The following is an 18,386-nucleotide window of genomic DNA, read 5'->3' on the forward strand; positions in this document are numbered from 1 at the left end:
GAAATGGTGCAGAGCAGCATGCACTATGGCCCCAGAGACAAAACTGGGACAGGTCTTAGCTGCATCTCAGGAAGGAGCTTTTCCAGGCAGAGCTGCCCCTGGAGGGAGTGAGCTCCCTGTCCCTGGGGCTGTGCAAGCAGGTTCTGGCTCCCTTCCATCAAAGAGGCCACAGATGGGATCTTACTCTGAAAAGAAATTAATAACAGATGCCATTTATTTTGCCTCTTCCATGTTCCAGACATTAAAATAGGCATGTTATTTACATTGTTTCCAACATTCACAACAACTCCTCATAATACATAATATAATGATACATAATATATAATATAACCTCATAATACATAATATAACCCCATTTCACAGGCTGCAGCTCAGAAGTGATCCAAGGTCACACAGCTAGTGAAGGAAAGGGAGGCCTGGCCCCTGGCTCTAAAGCTGTGCTCTCCCTCCAGCATGCTGCAGTGCAGTCTCCCATTTCATTAGGAATATGATTCTAAGGTTAAGTCAGAGCTAGGATCAAAAACTGGCCTGGAGCAGATATATGAATGGGTATTGGAAGATCAGCTGTTCTGATATTCCAGGGCTCCTGGGAAAACTGGCAGGGAGACAAAGTATACAGCAGCCCTTTAGCATGGCCAGAATATGAGTAGCACACTACTCCCAGTCCAGAGCACACACCTAGGACAGTTTGACTCCATCAAAGGCTTTCTTCAGAGAAAGTAGCTGCCAGTCCCCCTGCCCACACTGCACCAAGGCATCCCTGACCGTTCCTGCAGTTGGGGTCCATCAGCCCTCTCTACTCTGTCTTCCTCTGTGTCATTAGCTCCCACCTGCATTGACACAGGCTGCTCAGGAATGCTTGTCAGCATGTCTGGATGCCAGCTATTCCCTGCCTGAGCCCCACCAAGTCCAGCTGGGGATGCTGTGGCAGACAGCGTGATCTATGGACCCTACCCCCATTCATCTCCTTCCTACCCCTAGTCACCTTTCCCTACCCATGCCTTTGCTCCCTGAGCTAATTCCCTCAACACCGACCTCCTGCCAGCCTGATGTGAGAGTGTGCCTGTCTCTTCCACTATCAGCTCTTAGGACAGAATCCCAGAACAGATAAATGAGGCTTCAAGATTGGTCCAGAAAAGAGCAGGGGCTCTCCTTGACACACAGTGAGTTTGTTCAAGGTACTAGGCCTTGAATTCCATAGTGTCACTCAACAAGCCCTTATCCTGGGCTTAGTCATGAGCAGGTCTCTGGGGTGAGGAGCTGCCCACCAGGAGCTCCCAATCTCAATACAGAGACCAAGGTCACAGCAGTGAAACATGTAGGACCAGGAGGGTCATAGGGACCCAGATCCTACCAGGTGGTAGCAGAGATCTTCTAAGGCCAGAGGCAAGTGCCCAAGAAGTAGGCACTAGGACCAGGAATTATCTTGTCAAGTGTTGCCTCTGCCAGGGAATATTACAACTTTGGATGGCAGGGGTGGGGGTGTACGGTGAATGAGCAGCCAGTGCCAGGACTATCATAGGAGCTGATAGGCACATGGTTTTGACATTAGGAGGCAGGAAACCACCTTGCAAATTCTATCTTTGCCAGGTACTCACTGAGTGTGACCTCTAGCGCATCACTGTCCTCTCAACCTTGGTTTCTACATCTATAAAACGGGAATAACAAATTCTGTCCTGTCTTCCTCTTGGAGGGCTGTGCAGGTTAAATGAAATAACAGGTATATGAACTGCAAAGGGCTCAGGAGCCACATAAACAAGTAACTGCTGATCCTGGGACACATCAGGGAAGGTTGAGTGACCGCCTGTATTGAACGCTGATCAGCACCTTCCGCCATGAGCTGCACTGTGATTAGGAATCAATGAGTAAAATACATCTGGTGGAGGGGTGAGGTTACAGGGGTCTGAGCTCAAGCAAACCTGGGTTAGATGTCTGATTCCTCTTCTGCCAAGCTTAGAGTTTTTGATCAAGTCTTGAAACCTCTTTTCAGCCAGGTTTCCTTGTCTAGAAGGGAGATAATGGCTCTTTGCAGGGTTGCAGTGGGAATCAAATGGGAATGTTTATGTAAAGTGCCTGCAACTGTGCCAGCCCACAAATGTATTTCCTTTGTTGAGTTTTCCTTCAGTTTCCCGTCATTTTGTTATGCCTTTATTTGTAACTTAAAAAATAAAACACAAAAAGAGGAATTTCCATGGAGGAGATTGAGCCCCACTAGAATCCTAGTTCTGCTCCTTACTCATTGTGAGGACCTAGGAAGTCCCTGCCTCTCCCTCAGCCCAGGTTTTCTCATCTGTAACACCGGGAGTTCCACCAGGGAGTTTCTCCAGGGCCTAGCCTGGGAGGTACAGGATGCTACCAAGTCTGTGAGCCCCTTTCAGGGAGAGGACCCTTCAGGCTGAGCTGGGTAAGGAGGGCCAGGTGGGGATCAGGGGAGGGAGAGGAGAGTTGTGGGAGAGGGACAGCAGGATTCAGAGGTGGCAGTTCTGTCACCACCATGGGCTGGCCTGTGAAGGGAGCAGGCCCTGTTCAGGATGCCTGCCTGCCTGTTTTCCCACAGCCTGCTGAGTTAATGCCAAAACAAAATACACTTGCTTGCTCCATGCCTAAGGGCAGCAGGCCAAAATGAGTGTCCTGGAGGGCTGGCAGACACCCTGGCATCCTGCCTGTCCTCCATGGGCATCTGCCCTTCCCCTGTCTGAGGTACCACCCTCAGCCAAAGCTGGCCTAGGTTGTGGAGAGGAGGCTCCCCAGGGTCTGCACTCCTCCTCCCATTTGCAGTCTTCCTAAGTGGACACCTCCAACCCCTACACCTGCATGTCTTCCCAGTCCAGCCTTGGCCCAAGACATGATCTAATTCTCACTATGCTGCTGTGGGCAGAGCACATGGCATCAGAATGCTAGGAGCTGCTGTCGGTCGCCATGGGAGGGAATTCCCCAGCTCAGGAAAGCTCTTCCAGCAGAAAGGAGCAGGTGGCAAGCCTCCCTGAAGAGACAGACGCTGCCAACGCTGCAGGCAGAGCCAATCGTGGGGTAGGAAGCGTCAAATCTACCACCCCCGGCCCTCTGTCTGATGCTTGTCTACACTGTGTACATTAATAATAATAGCTCATGCTTTATAATAGTTACTATGTGGCAGACAGCCTTCCAAGCACTTCGCATAAAAAAAACTAACATAATTCTCACAACTCTGAGGTAGGTACTATTACTAGCCTCATTTTACAGATGAGTTATGTATGCCTATGGTCATGCAGCCAGTGGCAAACTGAGATGTATACCCAATTATCCAGGCTACAGGGTCTGTGCTGTTAACTGCTAAACTAATCTGCCACCAAAAGATGATATCCCCCATAAAACCCAGGTCCAAACTTGGAACATGACGAGATGCTTGCCTTAGTACCTTAGAATCCAATCATCTTTCCAACTTGCCTAAGCTGAGAATCACCAGGGGGTGCTTGTTTAAAATACACAGTCCTCTGTCCTTAGCCTCCAGCCCCCGCTCTGAGGATTCACTAAATTTGAAGTGGGACGAGAGGCAGCACCTGACATGTGGAAATCACACCATAAATGCGTGTTAAATGAATGAATGCTTCTGACTTCTCTGAGCCTCTGCTCATCTCTAAAATAAAGTTACAACTCCCTACCCTCCCCCATTTCCAAGTGTGGCTGTGGGTTAAGCCAGTGTGTGTGTCTGCTCCAGCTTTGCTGGGTGTGGGAAATTGTTTATAAGCATACCCGGCTGGCTCCTAATAATAGCTGTAATAATAATAGCTGACATTTCTTGAATGCTTAGGGGATACCAGGCACAGCTCTGAGGGCTTTGACTGTGTTAACCCATTAATTCTCACAACACTCAATTATCTTGATTGTAAGAAGGGAGCTAAATCACTTGCCTGAGATCACACAATTAGTAAGAGGTAGGCTATTTGAACACAGATGGTCCTGCCCCAGTGTCTAGAGGTTAACCGCTCCATCACACTTATCAGAGTCACCCAGCCCTTCCTCATGGGAACTGGGCTGCCACCGTTTAACTGAGCAAATGATTTCTGTACCTGTAGTATTTTAGGAGGGGAGAATAAAAAGTTGAATTAACAGGTACCCTCAATCTAGATGGAGAGACAAGATATAGAATTCCCTAATGATTGTTTGAGTCTGAGTAATTCCAAAGCACAAAATCAAAGTGCTGTCATTGTTCCAAGTGGGGGAATACTGCTTCTATCTAAAGGAGGGGTCCACAAGGGCTGTATTGGAAGTGGGCCTTGATGCATGGGAGGCAGGCATTCCCCATGGAGGGACAGAGAGAGCAAAAACCACGAGCTGAATGGGCCTGAGCCATGTTTGGAAACATGGCTCTATCCATATCTCTCTTGGATAGAGAATCGTGTGAAATTAGGTAGATGGTATAGCCTTGGGTGGCCCTCTTGAATGTCTGCTCACAATTTCCTCCTTCTTTCCTTCTTTCCTTCCTTCCTTCCTTCCTTCCTTCCTTCCTTCCTTCCTTCCTTCCTTCTGTCTTACTTTCTTGTTTGTTTGATGGAGATAGGGTCTTGCTCTCTCACCCAGGCTGGAGTGCAGTGGCACGATCACAGTTTGCTTGCTTGCAGTATTGACCCCCTGGGCTCAAGCAGTCCTCTCACCTCAGCCTGCTGAGTAATTGGGACTTCAGGTATATGCCACCATACCCAGCTAATTTTTGGTGGTTGTTGTTTTTTGTAGAGACAAGGTTTTGCCATGTTGCCCGGGCTGGTCTCGAATTCCTGGACTCAAGCAATTCACCCAGCTTGACCTCCCAAAGTGCTGGGATTACAGGTATGAGCCACCGTACCTGGCCCTGCTCACAATCTTAAAAAGCAGTAGTCTTTTATGGTTTTATCACACTCTGTAGTGGGCACAAATATTGGCTATCTCACTCATCCTATCAATGTCCCCATCCCCCTAGACTTCTGGGAGAAGATCTTGTTTATGGCACCCAGCAGGCACACTGGATGGATGGATTTGAAGGTCTGAAGACTCAGAGGTTTCACAACAGTGGAGCATTGGCCGGGCGCGGTGGCTCAAGCCTGTAATCCCAGCACTTTGGGAGGCCGAGACGGGCGGATCACGAGGTCAGGAGATCGAGAGACGATCCCGGCTAACACGGTGAAACCCCATCTCTACTAAAAAATACAAAAGGCCGGGCGCGGTGGCTCACGCCTGTAATCCCAGCACTTTGGGAGGCCGAGGCGGGCGGATCACAAGGTCAGGAGATCGAGACCACGGTGAAACCCCGTCTCTACTAAAAATACAAAAAATTAGCCGGGCGCGGTGGCGGGCGCCTGTAGTCCCAGCTACTCAGGAGGCTGAGGCAGGAGAATGGCGTAAACCCAGGAGGCGGAGCTTGCAGTGAGCCGAGATCGTGCCACTGCACTCCAGCCTGGGCGACAGAGCGAGACTCCGTCTCAAAAAAAAAAAAAAAAAAAAAAAAAAAAAAAATACAAAAAAAAAAATAGCCGGGCGAGGTGGCGGGCGCCTGTAGTCCCAGCTACTCGGGAGGCTGAGGCAGGAGAATGGCGTAAACCCGGGAGGCGGAGCTTGCAGTGAGCTGAGATCCGGCCACTGCACTCCAGCCTGGGTGACAGAGCAAGACTCCGTCTCAAAAAAAAAAAAAAAAAAAAACAGTGGAGCATTAAGAGTGGGCAGCCAGGTCATGGAATACAAGACCCAGTCAGCAACCTAAGGGAGGATGTGCCTAAGGGCCTGCACAGGCCTGTCCTTTGCTCATATTCAGCCTATATCCTCACCTGCTATGCTGAGCCTATGACCCGGGGGAGGCTTGTGAGTTGAGTGGTCCATAAGGAGAGGATGGAGTGTGTCTGAAAGACAAGACACCCTGGGCTTGGTCACACTAACTCTAGTACCTTTCCTGTCTGCACGCTGGGCACTCAGCTTCCAAGTAGATGTGCACTTAGAAGCTGCACATCTCAAACAAACAAACAGGCACATCAGCATATTAGCACATGCTAATAGGCTATTTTGACCATGCACCCACTGCTCAAGACCCTTTTATGGCTGCCCACTGCCCTCCAAATTTAGCCCAAGCTTTTTAACCTGACATTCAAGGCCCTTCACTGTGTGAAGGCCCTTCAGCCAGCCTACACAACCTCTTCTCTCCGTCCTACCATTTTAGGTACCCTTTGTTCCAAAGGCACAGCATGTATGTACACACACACAAACAACACACACAACTTTTCCAGCAACTCATCAGGCTCTTTAGCAACTTCATACATCTGAATATGCAGTTCCCTCTGCTTTTAACACACTTCTCTCTTTTCTCTGCAGGATCAGCTTAGGGTCTTGGTTAAGAGCTTGAGTCAAGTTCCAATTCAGACTGACCAGTTGGACCTTTGGCCCTGCTGCTCCCTAGCTGTATGGCCTTAACTCCATAATATGGATGCTGTGTACCTCTCCAACATCAGCTCACGGCGTCTCCCCTCCACCATGTTCTACTATGTTCTGCCCTGGGCCTGTTTACCCTTGGCACAGCTCTGACTCCCTCTAGGCCTGCGTCACTATGTATGTTGGTATAATTGAGGCCCACGTGCCTCTGTCAGACTCTAGTCTGTCACCATCAAGACCAGAAAGTGCTTTCTAGATGGTAGCCGAATGACTCTGAAAGTAAAGCTTCACCTTTTCTCTCTGGGGCAACTGGAAAAACCTTCCCCAAACCAGCACTGATCACAGAGAAGTGACTACATCAAGGCCAGAGGCATCTTCCAGATATTCCATCTGGGTGAGAATCTTTCATCCACATCTGGAGACCGTTAGTCTCCATTTGCACCCACACCCACACCCTGCACTGTGCCCCAGGAGGCAGACCCCTGTGGGCTGCCTCATCAGGCCTTCTTGCCAACTGGCTTCCACTTGGGTCTGGACATGATTCCTGACCCCTTTGAGTGCTGGGCTGTAAGACTTTTCCACTGTTGCCAGCCTCTGGGCGGGTGCCTCAGCGTCCTTTTGTTTGTTCTCTTACCCTGCCCACACCTCAGTACAGTAGTCCCCTCATTAAAGTCTCTTCATCTGAACCATTAGGGGTGAACTGCTTCCTGCTGGTCCCCAAATACCTGACCCTGCACCTGGAGATGATTGATCTGAATGGGCAGATCCAGGTGGAGGGTCAGGTATTTGGGGACCAGCAGGAAGTAATTCACCCCTCATGGTTCATAACCCCTACAAAAAATAAAAAATTAGCCAAGCTTGGCAGCACATGCCTGTGGCCCCAGCTACTCACAAGGCTAAGGTGAGAGGATCATTTTCGCCCAGGAGCTCCAGGCTGCTGGAGATGGTACTCCTGCACTCCAGCTTGAGCAATGAGGCAACACTCTGTCTCAAACAAACAAACAAATGAAAAAAACAGACATAATCACATCAAGACTTGCCCCAGAACAAAGAACCCACCAGTGCAGCCCATGAACAGCCCCTCCCCATGTTCATGCTTTTGGTTAGGCATACTCAATACTAGCTTCTCTGGGCACATGAGGGTCTGATTCTGACTTATCAAGAGCTCTTAGGGGCAGAGTCAGATGAGACAGGGGCACCTGCAGTGAGGTGACAGTGAAGTAACAGTGAATACTTTGGTGAACCAACATTACAGAACAAAACAGGCCTCAAGGCAAAACATGGTCAGACCACTGCTCAGGCAGCATGAGCAGTGCAGGTCGGTGTAAGGGAAGCCAAGGAACTTGAGCTTCTCGGGGCAGGCTCACTGGAGGGCCTACGAGACCTGGGCAGTATCCATGGGATGCTAGAAACAATGGGATGGGACATTGGGAGGGGTGGGGAGTAGGGAAGGAATATCTCAGGAGAAAGAGTTAAGGCCTGGCAGAAGAAAGTGGGATCTCTGAGGGCAGAAGCAAGAGGCAGGGGCTTGGTCAGGCATAGCCCCTCAGCCTGCCCCGTCCTGGAACAGGTCTCCAGCCTGAGGACAGGCCCCTAGCATCCCCCACAAGCCATCCCCCTCCTTCCTTCAACTGGAAGTCACCCCAACCCTTTCACTTCCGTTGCTTACCGCACCTGCCCAGACCACAGCCACAGCAGGACTCAGGTTTCAATTCTTGTTTCATCCACACCTATGTAGTCTCTTGAAAAGTTTCCATTTCTTGACAGGGGCTAGGCCTGACACTCACCTGACACCCTCAATCCTCTGCCACTGCCTCTGTACAGTTGTTTCTGCCTGGCTTCTGCCCTGTACTTTGGTCCTCTGCCCTCCTAGCAGCCGGAGCAAGCCTGCTAATAGGCTATTTTGACCATGCATCCACGGCTCAAGACCCTCTGATGGCTGTCCACTGCCCTCCAAACACATTCAAGGCCCTTCACTGTGTGATTCCAGCCAGACTATGCAACCTCATCTCTCAGTCCTCCCATTTTAGGTACTCTTTGTTCCTAACATACCGCATATATGTACACACACACAAACACACACACACAACTTTTCCAGCAACTCATCAGGCTCTTTTTAGCAACATCATACATCTGAATATGCTGTTCCCTTACCTTTTCTCTACTTGATAAACTCATATTTGCCCTTTAAACCCCAGCTCGAAACCCCTGCTTCTGTGAAGTCTTCCTCCTTCTCCTAAGTCAGAATTAATCCCCACTCCTCTGGGTCTCTATAACTTTGTTCAGATCTTGGTGATAGCAGCAAGCATAAGCAGACCAGTCTTCTAGGCTTCTATTTAGCCATGTCCTCTTCTGAATTCCCCTTCCTTTCAAGACTCTGGCCCCAGGTAGACCACTTAATAGATATATGACCTTGGGCAAGTTGCTTAACCTTCCCTGGATCTCTGGATTAATGCTGAATTAGTGCTCTATGTCCACAGCTTTTCGGCACCTATACATGCATTGATAATCACAATTAACCCATGATTCTGTAACTATGTCCCACCAGGCTGTGAGTCCCTTGCCAGCAGGGTAACAATCCAGGTTCCCTGTGACCAAATTGTCTCTGTATCCCCAGTGCCCACCGTTCCAGAAACCCTTATTGCACAGGCAAATTTAGCCCAAACTCCATTTTTGCAAATGGAGAAACTGGACCCAAAGAGGCACAGAAATTTGCCTAAGGTCATGAACCAGCTTCAGAGCATTTTCCTTTGCCCTCCCTCCAAATCTTTGGGCCAGCCTCTCTCCAAGGACTGTCCCTGGCCTAAGCTAGGGCTCTGGACCAGAGAACAGGCCTGCACCAGGCCCCACTTGTCACTGTCCTGTGGACTCTCCCAGTAAAAGCTACCGGATGCCCAGACAGTTTTACTTCCCTCCTGGCTGCAGAGACCACGCTGAGAGCAACTGTCAGACCTCAGACACTTCCGTTTCACCCAGAACCAGGCTTCCTTTTCATATCTTCCTTAGGCAGCAAGGAGACCACGGGCCACAGCCTCTGCACCAGACCCTGGAGAGTTTTGTTTCTCCCTGGGGGCTCAGCCCAGACAGCTGCAGTAGTGAACTCCCCCTAGGGACAGGCTCCTTAGGGGGAGGTTTGTGGCAGGAAAGCCTGATTACCCAAAAACCCTAGAAACTGGAGTCTTGACCTTGATGATACCTCATCTGACGTGTATGGTTGGGGACAGAAAGGCCTCACATAAGGAAACTCCTGGAGAATCATAAGCCCTCAGAGCCCTTGGTGTAACCTGTTCATTTTACAGATGGGGAGACTGAGGCCCAGAAAGGAATTTGCCAAGAGCAGATACGCAGTGATGTACCCAATGCTGAACTTAAAGGTTTTGATTCATGGTACCTTTAGTTGCTTTCGCCCATGTAATTTATTTCTTTCCTTCTCTCTTTTCCTCCCTCCCTCCCTCCTTCCCTCCCTACCTCCCTCCCTCTCTCTCTCTCTCTCTTTCTTTCTTTCTCATTCGTTCATTGCTTTTGCCCATATAATTGCTTGCTTGCTTGCTTGCTTGCTTGCTTGCTTGCTTTCTTAGACGGAGTCTCGCTCTGTCACCCAGCCTAGAGTGTAGGGGTGTGACCTCAGCTTACTACAACTTCCACCTCCTAGGTTCAAGCAATTCCCCTGCCTCAGCCCCCCGAGTAGCTGGGACCACAGCATGAACAACCACACCTGAATAATTTTTGTATTTTTATTTTATTTATTTATTTATTTTTTTACATGGAGTCTCGCCCTGTCACCCAGGCTGGAGTGCAGTGGCATGACCTTGGCTCACTGCAATCAAGCAATCCACCTGCCTTGGCCTCCCATAGTGCTGGGATTAGAGGCCTGAGCCTCCACGCTTGGCCTCTTTTCTTTTTCTATTTCCTTTCTACCAGCCTGGCAGATGCGTCCTCTCTCTGCTGCCTTGGTGAATACCTGCCTGTCTGCAGCAGCAACTTCTCACCCCCAACATTGGCTGCCAATTAACCTTTAAACCTTTTACAACCAGATCACCATGGGCTTCATGCTCAAAGTGTAAAGTGAGAATGTAAAGTATGAGTAAATGGATTCACATCAAGGTTTTGGGGATCATCTTAGATACTTAGAGGCCTTTTATACTTAGAATCTGGTTTCTGCAGCAATTCTTCAACAGAGAGAAAAATCCAGACATAAAAATGGGATTCAGGCCAGGCACAGTGGCTCATGCCTATGATCCCAGCACTTTGGGAGGCCGAGGCAGGTGGATCACCTGAGGTCAGGAGTTCGAGACCAGCCTGGCCAACATGGTGAAACCTCATCTCTACTAAAAATACAAAAATTAGCTGGGCACGGTGGCGTGCACCTGTAATCCCAGCTACGCGAGAGGCTGAGGCAGAAGAATAGAATCGCTTGAACCTGGGAGGCGGAGGTTGCAGTGAGCCAAGATTGTGCTATTGCACTTCAGCCTGGGTGACAAGAGGGAAAGTCCATCTCAAAAAAAAAAGAAAAGAAAAAAAAGAATGGGGTCCAGGAATATGTTTTCACTGCTCTTTGTCAATCCTCTCTCCAGCTCACATTTCACCCACACATGCTTGGAGGGTGCCTCTGGAAGGACGACAACAACTTGCCCCTCCATTTTTCTCATGTTGGTAATTCATTGTCATCCCTAAGGCTGGAAAGGGCATTAAAGATCAGGCAGTTCAACTCCAAGTTCAATTCGGAAATTATTTCCTCCATCCATCCTTCTGCTCCAGAACCTTGACTAACTCTTCCAGATCCAGTGCTTGGTGCTGTGAGATCCAACAGGGTCTTGCCTTCAGGGAACTCACATCTGAGAAGGGAGACAGGCATGTAAAGAACCCCTACAGTGGAGTGTATAATGTGCCAGAGGGGAGAGTGACCAGGTTTCTCAGGGAAGGAGATGCTCTCCTGGGATCATGAAGGATGAATTCACCAAGCAAGGAAATGGCGGAAGAGCTCCAAGCAGCTGTCAATATTCCTACCACCAGAACTTGCCCTGTCAATCAGGCCACTTCTTACTCAGACTCCCTGACTTCTGCACAACCCCTTGCCTTTCTCTCAGACTTTATTCACCCACTTTGCCTGTCAAAAAACGTTCCCAGGCACTTCATCTGTAAAGATCCTGTACTGGGTCCTGGAGACTCCTGGCCTTGAGGAGCCCACAGCTTGGTGGGGGATGGATGCATAGAAAGCCAATGACCACATAGTGTGGGCATAGGAAGGTCAGAACTGAGGAGCCAGCAACAAACCCCTATCTGAGGACAGGGGAGAATTTCTGCAGGAGGCAATATATAACCTGACATCTGAGCTATGGAATATCCTACATCCTCATAGCACTCCTTTAAGGTAGGCCTTATTATTCCATTTTATATATGATAGTTTGAGGCCCAGAAAAGGGCAATGCCTTACGCAAGGTCACATGATTAGTGAGGGGGGTAGGTATGCATTCACCCCTGGGTACCCAGCAGCAGAGGCGGAAGTGGCACTATTGGAAGAGCTGGGCCTCAGGGGCTAGGACAAGAGGTGGAATGTTCAGAAGCATGGAGGGAGGAGCAGAAGCTGAGAACCTGGAGCTGATGGAACCTACGGGTTGTACCATCTCTCCCAGACACATAGTGGAGCAGAGAAGGGACAGGAATATCCAGCAGGGCATCAGCTTGCAGCTTCAGGTCAGCAGAGCTGGCTCAGTCCTTAGACACCATCTTATCCAGCCCACGGGAAACAGGTTTGTCCAGGGAAATTGATGAGGATGCATAGTATCACAGTGGCTGACCTGGGCTAGATAGAATTCAGAGGCTCTGTCCTCCAGCCCAGTGCTCCACCCATTGCCCCAGCTGCCACTACATTGTTCAATCCAATCTACATTTACTGATGGTGTGCTCTGGATTGGACACTCTTCCAGGCACCATGGAGACCACAGGGGTCCTCCCCATCACTGCTGTCAGGAGCTTTCAGCTGCATGCAGGAAGTCAGATCGGGCTCCAAGACCTAGACTCCAAGTAGCATGTGGGAAGTGAGACAGCAGCAGACATAAACACAGTGCTGGGGAGTGGGTTGAGGACGACCTTAATGGCACAAGTGCCATGAGCAATCCTTAGACTTCAGATCTCCCATCTGTCCCAAGAAAAGACTGGAGTCAACAATCTCTGAGGTCTGCTAGTTCAGACGGTCAAGCCTCTACCTTCCTTTTCCTTGCAAGGAATGGGAGGCAGGGCTGGGTCCAGCTTCTGGTAGGTTAGGGAATGGGAGGCAGAGGAAGTGGCTTGAGCTGCTTGAGCCACCCCCGCCTGCCCACCCCAGGGCTGTCCCATTACTGGCAGGGAAATCACAGACTCAGCGCTCAGACATCTGGGAGGTGCTGGGCGGCCTGGGTATTTTTAGAAGGCCAGAGGCAAACATGCCCGGAATCCTGGGTGTTGCTGAGCCAAAGAAGCTGGGAGGCCAGCAGAGGGTGAACCAGAAGAGGTGGCCTCATCCCTGGTCCTAACTTCACCAAGGTCAGCTGGCCTTGCCTTTCCCCAGAGGCTAGTGCTCCGGCCTATGGTGTGCAAGCTCTGGTTCCCCAGACTTATCACTCACTTCTGCTTCCTTCTGGGCAGTCAGATGCAGAGTTGTTACAGGGCCTCAGAGAGAGCACTTGATCTCTTGATTCATTCAGCCAGTTCTTTCTGTGCTTCCCATGGTCCAGGTGAGCTGCTGGGCTCTAGGGATACAGAATAGAAAGGAGGCAACCCTGGAGGGGCTCAGATCTGTTGGGTGGGGGGAGGGATGGGGGAAGATGGGAACACAGACAGTAATAACACCTTGAGATCACTTTGGAAGAAGAGGAAGTATGGGCCTGAGGGAGCTCAGAGGGTCCCCATCTCCCAGGGTTGCCACAAGGACCAGCTGATTATCTGTGGGCAAAAATGTAAGCTGCCAGCTAGGGGTCAGCTCAGGGTATAACTAAGCTGTGATTATCAGTCCTTTCTAGAGCCATGCCTTTTCCTTTAGCATGATTTCTGAAAGATAACATCTCAGAAGTAGAATACAAAGTAAGAATATCTTTTCAGCTGCTGACTTATCAACTACCAGAAAAAGACAGCCCAGTTTGCACTGACAGCTCCGTCTCTGTCTCCTTCTCTCCATCCTATCCCTTCCAATCCCGCCAGGCAAATCCACACTATCATATTACAGATAAAGACTCAAGTTCCAGAGAGGCAGGTCCAGCCCAGGTCAGCTCTGAGCTGTCTGTGACCTGCAGATTCCCAGATGGTCGAAACCACAGGAAGGACGCTCCCAGGCCTGCCTTTCAGAGGAGGAGGGCTGGGGCATGGGGTGGGCAGAGGGCAGGAGTCCAGCCCCACACTGGACCCCATCACAATTGACACTGCACCTTAAACCCGATCTGTCCCACTCACTCCCCGGGATTGACTGACCTTTCAGCCCAGAATTTCTCAAACTGGTCTCTTCAGTTTCGTGAGAGTTTCCAGCCTTATTCATGGATGTCTGCAGATATGCTACCTGAATTTTTTAAGTTTTGTACGTTCACTTTAATGATAATCTAAACACGTTAATATGAAAATATTCTGGCTTGACTGGAATGCACAGCATCTTATGAAAGAGGCTGCTCTAAGCATCAGTGTCCATGTCCGGATTTATCAGCAGACTAGTTCCAAAGAATCTAAGGGAACCACATTTAACGTCAATGCCGTGTCTCGAACTGACTTAATCAAGTTTGAGACTCATTGCTCTAGCTAAAATGCTTGTTTCCTTCCTGTAAGGTCCTGGGTAGAGAAAGAAGGATCTCAGTTGGGATCAGAGACATGGGTTCTAATTTTGTCTCTGCTTCCAACTCACTGAATAGCCATGAACAATTCCCTATCTGTGTCTCGTTCTAGATCTCGGTTTATTCATTTGTAAAATGGGAAGTATGAGTTAGACTATCCCTATGGTCCCTTCTGGCTCTCACATGTCAGGATTCCAAATTGTGATTGAGCTGCCCTCTCACAGCCACCCCCACCCACCCCCACACCCCCACACCATCCCCACTGAGGCCCAGTGCTGCCGGGGGCTCCTGGGTGGAAAAGTAGAGCCTCCGGGAGGGCGGGTGTCAGGCAGATGTAAAGGGGGTGGCCTGAGTGGGATTGAAAGTCATCAGGAAGAAAGCCACCAGGCCAAAGAGAGTACTTAGACCCAGCCAGGCTGTCAGCTGAGACCTTCCTCCCCAGGCCAGGAAGGCTCCTCCCAGGATAGTGGGGGGTCAGGGAACCCAGCCCTCACCTGTGTGGGATTCTCCTCTAAGATTCACTGTCAGCCATCCACCCTCCTACCCCACAGCACTGCCAGGAACCTAGAGCAACATTCTCCTATAACCCCCTTCCCCATCCCAGCTCACACTGGGGTCTCAGGGAATAGGGCTCCCAGACAATGCCAGAACCACCTCACAGACTAGACCTTCCTCAGCTCCCATCCTTTGGGCTTGCCCAACTTCTATAGATTGCCTAGAATTCAGATTAGGAGTTCCCTCTGTCAGGAAGCTCTCCCAGATCCCCCATCCCAGGCAGGCTCAGGGCCTTTATCCAACCTGCCATCTGTACTATCCTCTGTCCCTGCACTGATGCATCTTAACTTTCTGTTGATCTCTCCCTCCTGGCTCCCAGCTGCCTTTGTTAATTCAGACATTGTGGTAATGACATCTTTCTCACTTTGCTGGGAAAAGATTTGAAGCTCTGTCCCTTGGCCAAGGAATTCTAGACCTGGAAAAGCACCTGGAGTAGTAGGAAGTTTTCTCCTGACCTCAGGGCTCAGACATGCCTGCCCTCCAAGTCAACAATCAGCAGCACTGGGGGCAGGCTTTTCCTGCAAAGGACAGTTTGCAGAACAGATAAACGAATCTGGGCACCCTACATCCAGGCCTATCAGTTTGTCCTATCTTGTCATTCTCTACCCTAAGGAGTCTTCTGGGGACACAGGCCAGAGGAGTGATGTCACATGGGAGGACAGGGCAGGATAGGAGGGAGGAATGGGACTAAGGAAATGCCTGGGGAGTAGGTGGGGTGTCCCCATCACATCTAGGTGGAGGTGGCTATGTCTTCATCTGGGTGTGAGACCATCCTAGCTTTCAGTGGCCTGGTGCCCACCCTAGCCCAGTTGAGGAGCCTTCAGAGGCCAGAGGTCATAGGTCATCACCTCCCAGAGAAACCCTGCCCTGCCCCAAAGTTGTCTGTTCCCAGCATACCAGCCCAGGGGAGAGAGAGCATGGGGCAGTGAGTCACGAAAGTGTATGGCTTTGGGCAGATCACACTCCCATCTGTACAATGAAGAGGTGGACTCTGTAAACCCTAAGGGCTCATCTGGTCAGGACAGTCTGTAGGCAGATGAAGTAGAAGAGACTGCTCCTGTGTGCAGGTGCTGGCTGGATGCTCCCATGCCTCTCGTCCCATCTAACTGCTCGGCCAAGGAGGGAAAAAGCTCCATGGAAAGCTTTCCCTCTGCTTGAGGCAGAGAAAGGTGGCGTGGATATTTTGTATATGTGATAAAAATATATGTGGAATATAAAAATTACAATTTTAACTATTTTAGATGTACAGTGATATACAATGCAGTGTCATTAAGTACATACACAATGTTATGCTCCACTATCCATTTCCAAAGCTTTTTTTTGTTTTTTTTTGAGATGGAGTCTTGCTCTGTTGCCCAGGCTGGAATGCAATGGCATGATCTCGGCTCACTGCAACCTCGCCTCCCAGGTTCAAGCAATTCTTCTGCCTCAGCCTCCTGAGTAGCTGGAATTACAGGCACCTGCCATCATGCCCCTCTAATTATTTTGTATTTTTGTAGAGATGGGTTTCACCATGTTGGCCAGGCTGATCTTGAACTCCTGACTTCAGGTGATCTGCCCTCCTAAGCCTCCCAAAGTGCTGGGATTACAGGTGTGAGCCACTGCGCCCAGCCCATTTCCAAAGCTTTTTATCATCCCAAACAGAAACTCTATAATTATTACACATTAACTCCCCATTCCCCTTCCTCCTACCCGTGGTATCCTCTTATTCTGCTTTCTGTCTATGAATTTGCCTTTTCTAGGTACTTCATATAAGTGGGATCATAGAATACTTGTTTTTGTGTGTATCTGGCTTCTTTCACTTAGCACAATGTTTTCAAGATTCATCCATGTTGTACATGTGTCAGTACTGCATTCCTTTTTAAAGGCCGAATAATATTTCACCTTATGGATATACATTTTGTTTAGCCATTCATCTGTTGATGGAAAATTGGGTTATTTCCAGTTTTTGGCTATTGAGAATAATCTTGCTGTGAACATGGGTATACAAGTATCTGCTTAAGTGTCCTTTCAACTTTGGGGGGTATAGACCTAGAAAGGAAATTGCTGGATCAACATGGTAACTCAGTGTTTCACTTCTTAAGGAACCACCAAACTGTTTTCCACAGTGGTTATACCATTTTACATTTCTATCAGCAGTGCACTAGGGTTCCAATTTTCCTACATCCTTGCCAACATTTGTAATTTTTCTTTGAACAAAAAATTATATCCATCATAATGGGTGTGAAGTGGTATCTCATTGTGGTTGGCCTGGCTATTTTTTTCAAAAAGCATATTTGGCCAGGTGCAGTGGTTCATGCCTGTAATCCCAACCCTTTGGGAGGCCAAGGCAGAGGATTGCTTTAGCGCAGGAGTTTGATACCAGCCTGAGCAGACTCCTGTCTATACAACAACAAAAAAAATAATAATTTAAGAAAGAATTAGCTAGGCACAGTGGTGCACACTTGTAGTCCCAGCTACTTGGGAGGCTGAGATGGGAGAACCACTTGAGCCCAGAAGTTCAAAGCTGTAGCAAGCTATGATTACACCACTACACTCCCGCCTGGATGACAGAGCAAGACCCTGTCTCTAAATAAAAAACAAAGCAAAACAAAACAAAAACTGTATTTTAGCTACAGGGTTCTTTTATCAGAGGAAAAGTTACCCAAAGGCTACATGAAGCCTTTGGTGAGGAGCTGGTAGTGGTTAACTGGAGGCAAGAAGGGCAGGTAAGGTCGCATGGGGCTGATAACTGTGCATGTGCGTGTGCGTGCATGTGTATGTGTGTGTTGAGGGGGTGCTCATGTGTGTGTGAGGGCACTTTCTCTTGGTCTCCCTCTCCCTGTCTTGCCCCACACAGAGGTCCTTTCTGAGGAACCCAGTGGCATAGTATAAAAGTCCCTGACTAATGGTCACTGAAGTCACTTCCTTTCTGGGGTACTTACTGGGAGGAGGCCATGTGTAACAGGGGCAGGAAGCTTCTCTCTTTCGTCCTTAGAGGAGGACTTAGCAAGTCACCTTGGAGGAGGCCCTCTCTGTTCTATCCACCACTTGAGTTTATCAGATGTAAATAGCGCCTGGAAAAACAAAACAGGACCTTTTGTGACCCAACAAAGGCCACCGCTCCCAATATCAAATGGGATGCAGAGCTGAAGAAAAAGGCAACATATTTGGGAGGAGTGGGACATGGACAAAGGAGCCCCAGGGCACAAATGGAAGAAGGCCCAGTCACTTTCCTTGTAAGGTTCAAAGTTATCTGGCTGCTAAGATGACCATGCCCAGTGAGCCCCACTTGTCGGAAGGAAAGAACCCCTGAGCCTCCAAGGATGGGGGCCTTGGACTTGTGGCCAGGCCTAACTCTGGGGTTGAGGACCTAGAAGCCCCTCTGGACCTTCCTCCTGGTGAAACTTACCAGAGCTCAGGAGTGTGAATGAGAGCTTGGATTTTGGGGTCTTGTGTTCATGGCTGCTAGGGCTCTGAACAGTAAGATGGAGCAAGATTGGGGATCAACAGTGCCTTTGGTGGAAAGGAGTTAGTCTAGTCCCTGTGGGTTTTGAGCACTCCTGTGAGATGGGGGAAGGCCTCCAGAGGGCCATATTGGACTTCCTGCTGATAAAATCTTGTGGAGCTCAAGCAATTAATGGGGAAAAAATTTGACCATAGTTTTTACCTTAAGCTGGTGGAGGG

General features: G+C 49.4%; 1 long non-coding RNA gene across 1 annotated transcript; it reads right to left on the minus strand.

The window, feature by feature from the left end:
• Positions 1-11,068: 11,068 nt before the first annotated feature.
• LOC123568733 (uncharacterized) lies at positions 11,069-17,776 on the minus strand. The gene is made up of 3 exons (XR_006692217.3): positions 17,645-17,776; positions 12,977-13,100; positions 11,069-11,207 (listed from the first exon to the last, which is right to left on the minus strand). It is a non-coding gene; the product is annotated as an uncharacterized lncRNA (long non-coding RNA).
• Positions 17,777-18,386: the final 610 nt, after the last annotated feature.

This window comes from Macaca fascicularis, chromosome 14 (assembly GCF_037993035.2).
Source record: "Macaca fascicularis isolate 582-1 chromosome 14, T2T-MFA8v1.1".
NCBI lineage: Eukaryota > Metazoa > Chordata > Mammalia > Primates > Cercopithecidae > Macaca > Macaca fascicularis.